We start from the raw sequence: 14756 nt of genomic DNA, 5'->3' as shown, positions 1-14756 counted from the left end.
GAGATGTCAAGGAACACGTGGCGTCCTGCCAGACATGCCAGTACAGAAAACCGTCCACAGGTGTAACCAAGCCACCCCCGCGGGCTTTTTCGCCACCAAGTTCACCTTTCGAGCTGGTTGGACTGGATCATTTGGGCCCGTTTCCGAAGACGCGTGCCGGCAACCGGTATGTTCTGGTTGCGATCGACTACTTCTCCAAGTGGGTCGAAGCACTGCCCGTTCCAGACACGTCGTCCGCTCATGCCGTCGCGTTTGTGGAACAGCATCTCGTTCTTCGGCACGGTGTTCCCCGGCGCCTCATCACGGACCGTGGGAGCTGCTTTATGTCCCATGAATTCGAGCGAGCCCTCCGCTCCTTCGGCATTGCGCATTCCACTACATCCGTCAATCATCCGCAGTGCAATGGCCTCGTGGAGCGTGTTAACCGTACCCTCACGGATATACTCGCATCCTACGTCGCTCCGTCCCACACAAACTGGGATCGTTTTGTTTCTGCTGCAGCTTTTGCAGTCAACACTGCAGCGCAAGAAACAACGCATGTGACGCCGTTCTCAGTCGTCTATGGCAGAACGCCCTCCATCCCTCTCGACGCGCAGTTGGGCCTTCCCCATCCCACTGCGTCACCAACTGAATCTGCTCAACGACTTCATTCCGCCCGCCTCGACGCCCAGCGCAACCTCCTCACGGCTCACGCGCGTGTGCAAGCGGCCAACGCGGCAGCACCACCACATCCCCCCTTCCGGCCCGGTGACTTGGTCCTCGTTCGCCGCACCATCCGTGCGACTGGCCGTGCCGCAAAGCTCTTGCCCCGATACCGCGGCCCTTACCGTGTCGTTGCCCGACTCGGCCCCGTGACATACCGCCTCGAAGACCTGCCAGAGCATCGACCATGCGGTGTGCACCACATTTTCCCAGAGCATGTTTCAAACATGAAGCGATATGTCTACGGCGCCTGCGGTGACTCCGACTTAGCTACCGGGTCCTCATCTGTGCCGTCGTCGCCTGCTGGCTCCATGCCTTCCCCACGCAATGCAGTCCCATAAACGGATCGCCGCTCAATATGCATAAAACTCCCTGAAGTTAGCCTAACCGGTGTGGGACCTTCTTCGGCGACTGCAGACACCTTCGCCCAGTTCACACACTTCGAATTCAACGAAGAGTGTGACCGTTTCCTATCTGCGAGCCCACATTGCATCGCCCCAGGAAACCCTGCATCAAAGCACGGCCTGACTTCTCCGCCCCCCCCGCCCCCCCCCCCCCCAGTGGAAAGGTGATACGGGAATAAAAGAAGAGGCGGAGAGCGAGCGCGAGCGGCGAGCGCGCGGCTCTAGCACGAGGGAGATAGAACGAGAAAGCTTGGCCGCCGCCGGTCGTGCTTCGCCGGCTCGCCTCCGTACTGCTGCTATATTTCTCTGGGCGGGCCCGTGGCCACCCCGTGGCATCCCACACCGTAACAATATGCTATGTCAGTACCACCGAAAATCCGGCTGAGCTGTGATACTAGATGCCGAAGGCTACTTTTATCATATTTCACAATGTATGGTACTCAACTGGTTTCCAAGGTGAGCTGTGTCAAATAGCCAGCAAATCGTTCTTTCAGGCAGCCATTTGGCTATCACCGCTCGGACGAGAGCAGCTGTGAGTAATTTTCGTGCACGGGGTGACGTATTGTGGTGTCGGCCTGGACGGCCGCAAGAAGTGATTTAAGACTCAGCAAAACATGACGACCTTCTTATTAACGGCGGGATGGGCTTTTATATGGAACAATCGCATGACAATCCAAAATACAGACGCACATAAACAAGGCCAAATCCAATCTAAGTAGAACCAAAATGAAACTGAAACCTAGGACACAACATACTCTCTCCCTTCGGGGAAAAGCAAACACTGCTGAAAAATTAAAATGGAATAGAAAATTTTGAATACGAAGTTATAATAATACAACATGAAGAAATATCTGAACACAGAAATTAGCTTACCCCTATGTATGCTTTAAATCCGAAAACAAAATTTCATACCTCATCCCGAAACAGCAATCAATGAACACACTTCATCAAAAAAATGCGCTTCGTCAAACCACTCTGAATATCTGAAACGATTAATGAACACTTCATAGAAAACATTGAATAAACCCATCCGAAATATAGCTTCTTCCCTTTTTCCTTTAGCCGCCGCGGTGGCTTAGTGGTTATAGCGCTCGGCTGCTGGCCCGAAAGACGCGGGTTCGATCCCGGCCGCGGCGGTCGAATTTCGATGGAGGCGGAATTCTAGAGGCCCTTGTGCTGTGCGATGTCAGTGCACGTAAAAGAGCCCCAGGTGGTCGAAATTTTTGTAGCCCTTCACTACGGCGTCCCTCATAGCCTGAGTCGCTTTGGGACGTTAAACCCCCATAAACCAAACCATAAACCTTTTTTCGTTAGAAATAATGTTGGGTCTTAAGTGCATGGCAAGCTGAAATCCTCAAGAATGCTCAACAATTGCTGGTAGGACTGTGTCACTGAAGGCTACTAATAACGTCAGATACTGGAGCTGAAGTCATATCATTAAGGTTTGGATGAATTGTCCATTCCTTGATTGTCCCCAGAGAATCTGCTGATGGGCGTCCCCAGGAGCAGTGATTCCTTCGTCCAAATAAAATAGTATAAAATGCTCCTCCTTGCTGTTTTCATCAAATCACCTTGAACATCGGTTAGTTTTAATTGGCCAGAAGAAACATCCTACATCGATGAAAAATAAAGTCGACATCACCATAGAACATCGGCCAGCTTTACTCAACCGGAATATACACACATGAACATCAGCCAATTCTACTAAACCGGATTAAAGATACAAAAGAACAGCAAGTCACCTCCTAAAGAAGTCACCCGACTCTGACTGAAATGACATATAATATCCGACATCAAACAGTTCTAAGTGCACCTGTCTGCACGAAGAAAAAGGAGTATGCACAGTAGCCTGAAAAATCGTACTCATTTCTGAACAGTTGAGAATTACTTTTATCATGTTAGAATGTCACTTGAAGAATGTTTTTTTTGAGAAATGCAAACCTCATAATATTATACTATTATTATATTATTATATTATATTATTATATTATTATATTATATTATTTTGAGGACACAGTGACAGAAATATCAGAAATTTGAAACATTCATATCACATATTATGATGTGATATTATGATCAGTATAATATTATGCACAGAAAAATGTCACATTCACTTCCCATACAATAACTGCTAGGAAGGAGACACTGCGAACGACAGAAATTACATTGAAGAGCATGTAAAGTACCCGGTTGTACTTCATGATGAAAGTTAGAATTATATTACCCAAGCATTGAAATCTCAATGCAATGCCCCTTCTTAGCCAAGCAAGAAGAATACAAAACAAGTTATTGGGACACGTAGTCCTTAAACCAGTATGGCTTGCGAGTGCTCTTTCTCGGTCCCTCCGGTGCCAAACTGGATTCTTGAGGAGACGTCCTCAGTCCAGGTTCGAAAGGCTGCCGTCGGCGTCGGCTCCTTTTCGGAACAGCTGGGGCTGGCCCACTTTCATCAGGCAGCACTGAACACTGGGCACGCAAGGCAGGAGGCACATCTTGCCTGCCCACAGATAAATCACTTGGACACTGAGCATTTGTGCCAGAAGGCACATCACACCCGTTCACAGATAAATCACTCACATCACTGTGGAGGTGAGATGAAATGGATTGTCCAGCTGGTGGCCGTGAAGGAATGGTGAAGGGAGTTAATTCTAGCTTCTGAAGACTGGGGTACCGATGATGCATCAGGAGGCTACCGAATCAACACTGGGCCCGCCGAGCCTTGATTCTGTGCATAACTTTTCGAACCGTAGGGAGAAGGTAACCGAAATAAATCAATATGTTCATCCTCTTCCCGATTCAGTTGTCTCGGTACTCTTGTCAGCTTGGAGGACTTCCATAGCTTGCCATTATCTAGGCGGTATGATGCGGGACCATATTGTCGAATGACCTCTCGAGGTGCGGAGAAACGTGTGTCTCCTTTGAACTGAATGAGGGGTTTACGAAATTTGGCAAAGTCCCCTGACTGAATTCTGAGTAGTCGTGCTCCACGTTTATTATCTGTGTATTCCTTCATCATCATCTCTTCTCCAACCTTTTCCTCAAATCTTGAATAGCTAGATATAGATTCTCAGCAAACAATGACGGAAATGAAAGAAATCCCACAATATCTAGCTTTGTACGATAGTGTCTGCCATGAAGAACTGCCGGTGCCACCCCTGTTGTGGCATGAGGTGTAGATCTATATATGCCCAATTACTGTACAATTCTGGTTTTCAAAGGCCGATGTTCCGACGATGACAGTTGTGCAAAAGACTTGAAAGTTGTGTTAAATATTTCGATTTGTACGTTGGCCTGTAGGTGCTATATCGAACAAGGAGTTAACTTGATAGCCCAGTTGATCAGAAATTGTTTAAATTCTTTTGACATGAACTGGGAGTCTTGATCGGATACTATCTCTTCCGGATAGCCTTCATGGGCAAAAACATCGAGTAATAAATCTGTAATATCTGTAGTTGTTACATTATCTGTCATCTTCTCCTCAGGCCATTTTGAAAAATAGTCAACTAAGTGATAGCATAGCGACAACGTCGAGGAGGTCGCTCAAACAGGCAGACTATGTCTATTGCCAACTTTTGCCAAGGCTTCTCTGGAAAAGGAACAGGCTGCAGAGATGGCACTGGTATTTTCGCCGTTTTACGTCATGAACGGTAGTAGTTGGAATGATCTCTTCCTCCGATGCGTATGCCTTAGCTGGAATGCAATCTTCCTCTGACGCATACTATTGCACTTCTCACACAAAACCTCGACGCCGATTGCACACTGACTGAAAATGTCCAATTCGCCCACAATACAAATAGGTCATACTTTGCGCAGGACATGTATGTGCCGACGCTATGTGGCGATCCGATCCACATCTGTAGCTGTAGCAGTGTGGCATGTTGCGCGTTACGCGTCTGTTCGCGTTCATTGACGGAACGTTGTCAGCAAAGTTGCCTTCATACGGAATGCTGGTAGCAACGCTGCTGAAGTCGCGTCTACTCGTAGACGGTGTTACGGTGCGTTGTTGCGCCGGACGTTTTCAATAACGGGCGTCTTGAAACGGAGGTATGGTTTCTTGACATCGGGGAAAGAGCTTCGTGAAAAGACGAAACTTCTTGACTTTGCGAAGGAACTCGTGGCAACGATGGCGTTCGCTGGCGCTGTGAACTAACTTCTTGTATTGGTGCTGCGACTTCTTGAGTGTCGGGAGCCGTTTGCTCATACCGCGAAGCAATATTCCGAGCTTCAGCGAAGGAGATATCTGACCCTTGTAACAAAAGGCGTTCGCGAACACGTAGCGATGAGACGCCGGTCACGAACCTGTCTCTCATTGCTTCAGCTGGGACGCAAAACTGGATGACAACCCAAATTACAGATGCACATAGACAAGGCCACATCTAATCCAAGCAGAACGAAACTGAAACCCAGGACACCACACGTACACTGCAGCAGTCAGAGGGTTCGACTACGCTATAGCCACCCGCGCTCCCGGAAATTTATTTATTTATTTATTTATTTATTTATTTATTTATTTATTTATTTATTTATTTATTTATTTATTTATTTATTTATTTATTTATTTATTTATTTATTAACAGATACCTTACAGGCCTCCGGAGAGGCATTGTGTAAGGGGGGTCGGTCAAATACAGAAGTTTGTGCAAAATAGGTCAGAAATCAAAAAACAGTAAAGTACAGCAAAAAACAAAAAACAGGTGAGTTCATACACGATTTCGCAATTCACAAAAAGTGATAAAAGTAAAAACCAACTATGCGTCATTTAACAGAAATAGGAGAAATGCACAATAACTTATACAGAAGCAAAAGAGTATATCAGGCATACATGAGGAAAACTGCGCATCAACAGAACGAACGAGGCAATAGTCTCAAGCAGCTGAAAACGAAGTTATATGCATCGTGAGTATATAAATGACGTGCTAAGCGCTATCAATGAAGTACTTGAGTAGGTGTTTGCGAAAGGTGTCACGATTACCTTGCAGAGCGATGCAGTCCGGAAGACCGTTCCAGAGACGTATGGCACGCGGGAGTGATGAGAAGTTAAAAGCATGTGTGTTGCCATAAATTCGGGCATAGCTGTAGTTATTATGTAATCTATGTGATAAGTAGGAGGGACGCTGTGGATGTGCTGGCGTTGAATCAGTGGCATGGACGTAGTTGTGAAAGATAGATAAAAGGGCAATGTCACAGGCAATGCGCACAGTAGGTTTGCAATAGTCACAGATGCCCCTTTGCCAACTGAGAATTTACCTTGCCTGTCAGAGTACACTCGCTCACTGGCGGTATACGGGCTTTCTTCAGTGAGGCGGATTAGAAAACGGATATATTCACTGATTCACATGAGGGGCATTCTGTGTGACGGACACCTTCCTGCTGTTTTCATTGTTAATTTCGATTAGGTGTTTGTCACTTTGTAAGGAGCTCTTGCTAAATGAGAGGTCCATAAGGCGTAAAACTAAATTTTCGTACTAATCCCGTAAACGGTAAGAAAGCTCTGTCCTTTCAAACACAAAAACGCTGCTGCGCAATAAAGCTATACAGTACGATAGATAGCCCAAACCACTTACCTGCCTTCAACGTGCTCCCGATTATTCACACCACTTGTGCTCTGCTTTCTATTTCCAGAGATTTTGGTTTCCATTTGTGGTTAGCCCTGTCCAAAGCGATTTATCCGAATTCTATCAAAAGGATTACTTTTGCGGCCGTGTAGGCAAGGCACTTCATCAGGTCAGCGTTTTTATACCCACTATATATTCTTGCTTCTTTCACTGCAAATGTTATCCACAATAGCTCTAACAGCCCTATCGCATTTCTCTTACAAGAAGGGGGTCCTTCCTAGGCTTCGTGGGTATTCCAGGTATCGTGAGTAGTTCAGAAGTAGGTATTTTTTCTCTCCCGACTTCTGCTATCTCTTTCAGCACGCACTCGCTTTAGACAATTTCTTCCAATATAGGCACACTGTCCATTACTGTAGCACGACACTCGTCACTGCAGGTTGCTACACCGCGTCTCGAACTTCTTGTTTCGAAGCTTAATGCTTTCTTGTGCAGCCCGAAAATCGTTTGAAGCTGTGTGTGTTGCTTCTGCGCATTCCTAATGCGTTTTGCACGCTTAGCACAGGTATTTTGCTCCCGCGTATATCTTTCGGTTTTAGCGCCATATCATTAATGAGCTCGTGTTGCAGAAAATCCGGCATCGTCGTCGCCGTTGTTGACCGTGAACGAAGATCCACGACAAATCCCAAGAGAAACAGCCTAGGAGGAAGATGGACCAACAAGGTGAAGTAACCTTGAGGCGCCATCACAACGTGCCCCACGGAATGTGAACAAACTGCACATCGTGGCAGACAGGTGGCAGTTAAATTAATTGTTCGTCGCCCACCAAAGTCAGCCATAGTGCAAAAATATACCGGTCCCGTGACCTTGTAACGCCATCATAAGTAACATGACCTTGCAGCATCATCACAACCTCTCAACAGGATTCTGAGCAAACTGACCACTGCAGGAGGTGACTATTTTTTTAAAGCGACATTTATTGCCCCAGGGCATCAATGATGGGTGAATGTGTGATCTATGATATAGTAGAGATTAAATGAATGGAAAAAGGTTAGCTGATTTGATGAAGTTCAGTAGAGAACGATGGTGCGGTCCTTGCGTCCAGGCAATGTATGAAGAAGGGTTTCTTGTTAAAAGACCTGCTACCATCAGGTGCCGGATCCTTGTAGGCTTGAGAGCTGGGCAGTCCCATAGTAAGTGATGAATATCGGCCTCAATGTCCTCGTGTTTACGTATCGGACACTCTGGCTGAGGAAACAATTCTCGGTACTGAGGCCACTTCCGAGTTATGGCTCGTGTGAGGGCAACCCCGACCCGGATCCTCCTAAGCGCAACCTCCTCTGCACGGGTAAGACCGCGGGGGAGGGTTACCGCATACGGAGAGATAAGAGAACGTGTGCGGCGCCGGAAAAGTTCCTTTCTTGATGAAAGGAGGGTAAAATTGTCCAATTGATGGAGCCGACGCGGTGATGAGATTGTATTCGCAAGGCGGGTCGCTAAATCTGCCTGGCTTTGATAGGACAGCAGATCCCGTGGGACCCACTCAATACGTACTGGTTGCGGGATGCGTGCCGCGAGCCGGTGGATGTCCTGCCATATCGCTGGACAGCGGCTAGAACGTCATAGCCGCAGTTAAATTAGGAAGAAGCTGATAGAAGCTGAAGAGAATAAAGCCATAGGAGAAAGACGAAGGATTGGCTAAGTATTGGAGAAATATTGTAGTATTGGAGAAAAGATAGCCACCTTGGACGGTTCTGATCGGCTGTTTTCTGTGGTGCCTGTGGTTTCCTGGTGGTGTCTGCGTGCTCATCTCTGCTGAGGCCGTTCTGCATGGGGGATTTGGCCAGGTCTAAGATAAGTCTGTAGGCGCGGTTAATGTGCACTTGAGGGAGCGTTTGGCTCAGGCATGGCGCTGACCTCCCCGGGCGGAGGGTAGGCAGCCTGGTTTGCCAGCCTGCCCACCCAAAGCTTGCCGCTGGATCTTTTTAGGAAAAATAAAATTGACGTCATCCCTGTGCCGCTCGTACCGATCGGTGAAGGAATGATCAACATAAAAACCTCTAAGGTTCTTCAGGAGGAGCTAAGGTCTCTCACTACCCACTACCTCCAGATCTCTGAGGTGCGACCTTTAGGCCGTAGGGACATTGTTTTCAAATCCTCTGGCATTGCTTGCGTCACAGGCCTGCTCCAGTGCAAAATTTTTCAGTCATAAGCGGTGAAAGCATTCATCCCTGAACAGCTCGCATGCTCCAAAGGCGTTGTTCGTGGAGTGGACCCAGCATCTTCCCCACAGGAAATACTGAAGAAGTTTCAGGATGCAGGTGTGGGGGTCCTTTCTGTCTACCGGTGCAGTAGAGAATTAAATGGTGTGCGTCTAGCGACAGAATCAGTTATAACTACTTTTGCTGGCTCCTCCTGTCCTAAGCTCAAGGTCTGGCCAATAGTGTATCGTGTGGATCCTCTGCAACCACGTCCAGTTCAATGCACCAACTGTTGGCGGTTCGGTCACAGTGGCAAAGCCTGTAAATCGGCGACCCGCTGCCGTGTCTGTGGAAAAGGGTATTCGGATGATAGCTGCTCCTCTGATCAGCCCCAGTGTTGCCTCTGCAAGTGTAACCACTCAGCTGATAATCCCAACTGCTAGAAGCGAACTAACGAACAAAGCCTGCTAGATATAATTCAAGCGAGGCGATGCTCGAGAGCAGATGCGTATGCAATTCTGGATCGGAAGAATAATACATATGCCAGCCGTGCGCGAAGCTCTGTTGCAGATATAGAGTCAGGTTTGACTACTCCGATAGTGTCCTCAGTAGAACAGGCTCTTTCTGTGGTGGTCGAGCGAATGCTGTCCAACTTCACCGAGGCTTTATCTCAACTTGTTACAGGCCTGTCTCTGCCTTCTCAGTCATCGGTTTCGGCGCCGACGCCTGCATCGCTCCTAAATTGTGTTGCTAGTAAGAGTGACTCCATGTCGCCTCCTGACGCATCCCAAGTCCCGCCTGCCAACAGCGCTCCTGGCAGTGTCTCTCACGTAGATATCTGTAACACGGATGTCGAAATGACCTATCCTTCCCAGAAGCGTCGAGCTTCTTCCTCACCCTCGAAGTCAGCTGTTCCGCAAATCAAAGCAAAGAAATGACCCCCAAACTAATCCCCCAGTCTGATGTGCTGAAGGAGGTTGTTGCTGCCTCTTTCCTCAGTCAATAATCATGGCGGGTCTAAAAGTTCTGCAGTGGAATTGTGGTTCCGTACTTTCTTCTGTCACGGGTCTCTAAATACTTGTTCATAAACATAATCCAGATATTGTGATTTTGCAAGAAACGTGGCTCTCTCCACTTAAATAATTTTCAATAGAAAAATTCCGTAATTTCAGGGTAGACCGCATTAATGACAGGGATGGTGGGTTAATAACTATAATCTCTACAAAATATGTCACCGGGCATCAATCTCGCAGAAAGTTATGCTCCCTGATTGTGAGTTGTTCGTGGTTGAAATCTCCCTTCCACAGTGCGCCACAGTAACTTGCTAACGTCTACTTTCCTGTAGGTGTTCACAGGACAGACTGTTCGTATACCTCACTGAGCGGAGCAAACAACACAGTCATCGCAGGGGATTTTAATTCACACCACAGTGTCTGGGGTAGTCGCTCTGACTCCTGCGGCCAGCTTCTCTGGTCATGGATGTCTATGAATGCAGTGCGCTGCTGCAATTCCGGAGCAGTAACCTTTATGCGTGGAGTTTCTCGTTCAGTCATAGATTTAACATTAGTATCTCGTGGGGTTGGAGTATCTGCATGGTCAACAGTAGATTCAGGTACATCTAGTGACCACTTTCCAATAACCTTTACTATTATGTCCTCTTCTATCAGAAAAGGAGGTGCAACCATGAAATTTGTAAATCACATTACGAATAAAAAACTGATATCTGCCTCGCTTCTCTCCATAGTTAGCTCAGGTCGAGCAGAAAGAGCTCAGCGGGCAAATTTCTTTCTGCAAGATACTGCTGAGAGCTCTGTATTCTCTGTGTGCGCTACTGCACCTGTTAGACAGCCGTCTCCTTAGTAGACGGAGGAGTATGAGAAAGCTTATCGCATTAGAAAGGCAGCATGGAAAGCCTTTACTATAATAAGAGCCTAGCTAATTGGACAATTTATAAGTTGTACTCTGCATCGTTCAAAAGAACTGTTCAAAAAGCAAAGGAGAATTATAATCAAAATTTAAACAAATCTCTTTAAACCTCAGAATAAGAAGGCGCTATATATATATTCATGGCGCAGAATAACAACTCTCCGGCCTCCAACCGCATAAAGTCAATGGTATTGTCTCCGCAGGAAGCTAAGCAACACCTTCAACGTATCGCTCAGGGGCTGGCTTTACGTTTCCAAGTGCAGAAAACGAAACCTTTGCACACTCTCACCCCCAGCTCGGACTATCCCGAGGTGGACGTGTCGGAACTCCTCCCAATTGTTTCCACGATGCAGTCTGCTGCCCCGGGATCTAATGGGGTTACTGTGGGCATGTTAAAGATTTTAGCGCAAGGCTTTCCAACTCAACTTCTGGATATTGTAAATGCGTCATTGGAAAACTCTTGGATTCCTTACAGTTAGAAAATTGCGAAAATAATTTTACTTCTGAAAAATGCAGGGAATGGATTTCATTTAGACAATATTCGGCCGAGTGCTTTAACCTCAAATTTAGTAAAGCTAACAAAAAGAGTAGTACACAGTCGCCTCACAGAGCATGTTAATCACGTTAACGGCCTCAGCTCCGCACAGATTGGCTTTCGTCGCGGTTGTTCCATATGGTCCGCGCATGTGGATCTCGAGAGCAGAATACGACTATCAATGCGCAAGAGAGAAGTTGCGGCCTTGGCGACACTTGATGTTGCTACAGCCCATGACAGCGTTGAACACACGGTCTTTATTAACAATCTTGCACAGCTACATCCACCGCACCACATCTATCCTTGGATTTGTGAATTTTTAAAAGATAAATTTTTCTTCTGTACAGACGGATCTTTCTGTTCTAGTACCTATGTTCAATGAAGAGCTTTGCCGCAATAATCTGTTTTGTCTCCACTGCTTTTCAACATATTGGTTCGGAACATACCCATTCATCCAGACATTGCAGTTTATGTATACGCAGATGATATAGCTTTTTTCGCATCAGCAAAGGATATTCATGCACTATACGAGTGTTTGCAGGCATACCTGAACGCTATTGAATTCTGGTCAAACCAAATTAATTTATCACTTAATGTCAGCAAATGTGGCGTGCTGGTATTTCCACCCGACACTCCTTTGTACATCTCGCTAGTACACCGCTCCACTCCAATTCCGCTGGTGGAGTCGGTTAAATAACTAGGCGTTACTTATGATCAAAGCTTGGACTGGCGACATCACATTAATAATAATGTTTTTAAAGGAGAACGTGCTCTGGGCCGGTAGACACGAGTTGACAATAAAAAGTTTGGCATGCGTCGTGACACGTTACTGTTGCTCTATAAGGCTTATATGAGACCGATTCTAGAATTTGGTTGTGTCTTGTTCTTTGGTAGCGCAAACTACAAGCTGCCGCCATTAGCTTTACTGGAATGACGCTTCTGCGATGCAGAACCCCTCACTTAAATTTGTACTTATGCAGGATGTTGGTTCACTGCGACAAACCTTTGTGTATCATGTGGGCAAGTTGAAACAATAGATCATTTTCTCCTCTCTTGCCGGCGGTTCGCAGCTCAGAGAAAACAATATTTGCAGGTCCCTCTTTCGAGGTTAGGACTCCCACTGTCTCTTGCAGTTATTCTTTCGTTCGGTACGAGCGCAAAGGAATTCCCGTTAAGCAGTGTCTGCGGCTACCTTCATGATTACATAAGTTCAACTGATCGATATCCTTGTTAGCTCTATACAAAAATTTGTCGCATGTCCAAAAATGCTCGATTCTATTCCTGGTAATTATTAATTCTTTAATTCATTTGACAGTTCCGGTTTCTATATTGATTTAGTCTTCTCACGCCTATTTTTCCCCGCGCAAATACCTCATTGGGATTATCTACTGGACCTTGGCCAATCCCCTTGCGTGGGTGTGTGCCATGCTTACTAAGTAGAAGAAGAATAAGAAGAAGTATTGGGTGGCTGGTCGTGTTTTCCTTTTCACCCTGTGCCTTTGTTTAATTTCATGAGGCGCAACAAGGTTATTCCTCCGGCTGCCAACATTGAATCCCTTGTTCAGTCCCCTGCTGACATCGCAAAGGCCTTAGAGGATATTGCGTGTGGCCTAGAGCTTCGCTTTACATCTGCTTTACCTTCTCCTACTATATTCACATGCACCTCAAGTGATTTCACTGAGGTCTCTATGCCTGAGCTGTCGCAAATTGTTCTGCGCTTATCCCCAGCGCCTCCTGGCCCCGATAAGGTCACTTCATCTATGATCAAAATATTGTTCAATGAATCTCCTGCAGACCTGTTGGCTCTAATTAACAATTCTATTAAAGGTCCTTGGATAGCGCATGAGTGGCGTCTTGCTGAAATAGTTCCATTGCTTAAAAAGCAAGGGGAGGGCTTAACTTTAGACAATATACGCCCTATTTCGTTAACATCGAACCTTGTGAAATTGGTGGAAAGGGTCCTTCTCAGCCGTGTCATGTCATTCATTTCAGAAAATGCTGTATTGAATCCATGCCAAATTGGTTTCAGGCCGGGTTGTTCAATTTGGTGTGCTCATACTGACCTTGAGAGCCGTATTAAATTAGCTCGCAATAGAAAAATGTTTGCTGCGCTTCTCACCTTGGATGTCAGTAAAGCATACGAGAGCGTGGAGCACTCGACTCTATAACTAAGATTACAGGAACTCAACTTCCCAAGCTATTTTGTAGCCGGGATTTCTGTTTTTTGGAAAATAGAGAATTTTACTGCTGCCAAAATGGTGTTTCCTCAAGGAGATTTCCACAGACAAGAGGTGTTCCGCAAGGATCAGTTCTCTCACCTGTTCTTTTTAACATTTTTCTAAGCTCAATTCCATGCATTCCAAATGTGAAAACTTATGTGTACGCCGACGATATTGCATTTTTTGCATCACCAGGTGACATTCACACTCTTTATGAAACCCTGCAAAATTACCTCAATGTTCTTGACAACTGGTTAGGAAGAATTCATCTGTCCCTTTATGTGAAGAAATGCGCATTGTTAGTATTTCCAGTTTCTGTTCCAGTAAATATCTGCCTGGTCTATAGAAATAACATAATACCTCAAGTTCAGAGGGTGAAGTATCTCGGTGTAATATACGACTCTACTCTCTCCTGGCGGCCACACATTGAGCAAGTTTCTGCAAAAGGAGCTCGGGCCATTGGCATCCTGCGCAGGCTTTATAGTGCTAGGTCAGGCATGAGAAGGCATACGCTTCTGATGATTTATAAAATGTACGTCCGCCCAATTTTGGAGTTCGGGTGTGTTTTATTCTCAGGAGCTCCTGCCTATAAACTTCGCCCTCTTGTGCTTTTGGAGCGTGAGGCGTTGCGCCTTTTTCTGGGGCTTCCAAAATAAGTCGCCAATGCTGTTCTGCACCTTGAGGAGCGAATGCCTTCGTTATCAGCTAGGTTTCGCCTTTTAACAGTTCAAACATTTTTAAAATTGTGCGACTCACCTCTTCACGCTTCCAGTATAATATTTCTTAGTCAACCTTCCGCCTTTTTTAGTGCTGCCTGGTCTCGATTTCATACCCCGCAGATATGTTACGTGCAGTCCCTCCTTGATCGCATAAATATTCATTTCACAGATGTCCGCCAAATATATAACAACTCCTCATCTGTACAGATTGAATTCGATGACATTTTCCCATCGAATGCAAAGCTGCAGCCCTTCCCGCTTCTTCAGGGTCGATTGCAGGACCACCTAAGGTCCTTTCCCTCTCATGTTCTTATTGCTACCGATGCCTCGCAGGATCGCGAAAAGGCAGGTGTGGGAATTTTTTCGCCTTCACTGGATTGGTCTTTTTCTCTCCATCTTCCTGACTTCACTCCAATTTTTCTCGCTGAATTATTAGCAGTAATCTTAGCCTTACGAAAATTAGAATCTACCGTTTCCCAGGTCGTGGTTATGACAGAC

At 46.2% G+C, this 14756-nt stretch overlaps 1 non-coding gene across 1 annotated transcript; it reads left to right on the top strand.

Annotated features, from left to right (window-relative positions):
* Nucleotides 1-2170: 2170 nt before the first annotated feature.
* TRNAS-GCU (transfer RNA serine (anticodon GCU)) lies at nt 2171-2242 on the top strand. Its single transcript has one exon. It is a non-coding gene; the product is annotated as a tRNA-Ser (tRNA).
* The last annotated feature ends 12514 nt before the right edge of the window (nt 2243-14756 follow it).

This window comes from Amblyomma americanum, chromosome 10 (assembly GCF_052857255.1).
Source record: "Amblyomma americanum isolate KBUSLIRL-KWMA chromosome 10, ASM5285725v1, whole genome shotgun sequence".
In the NCBI taxonomy this organism is placed as follows: Eukaryota; Metazoa; Arthropoda; class Arachnida; order Ixodida; family Ixodidae; genus Amblyomma; species Amblyomma americanum.
The sequence above is the reverse complement of the archived record's forward strand: the minus strand, read 5'-3'. Positions and strand labels throughout refer to the sequence as shown.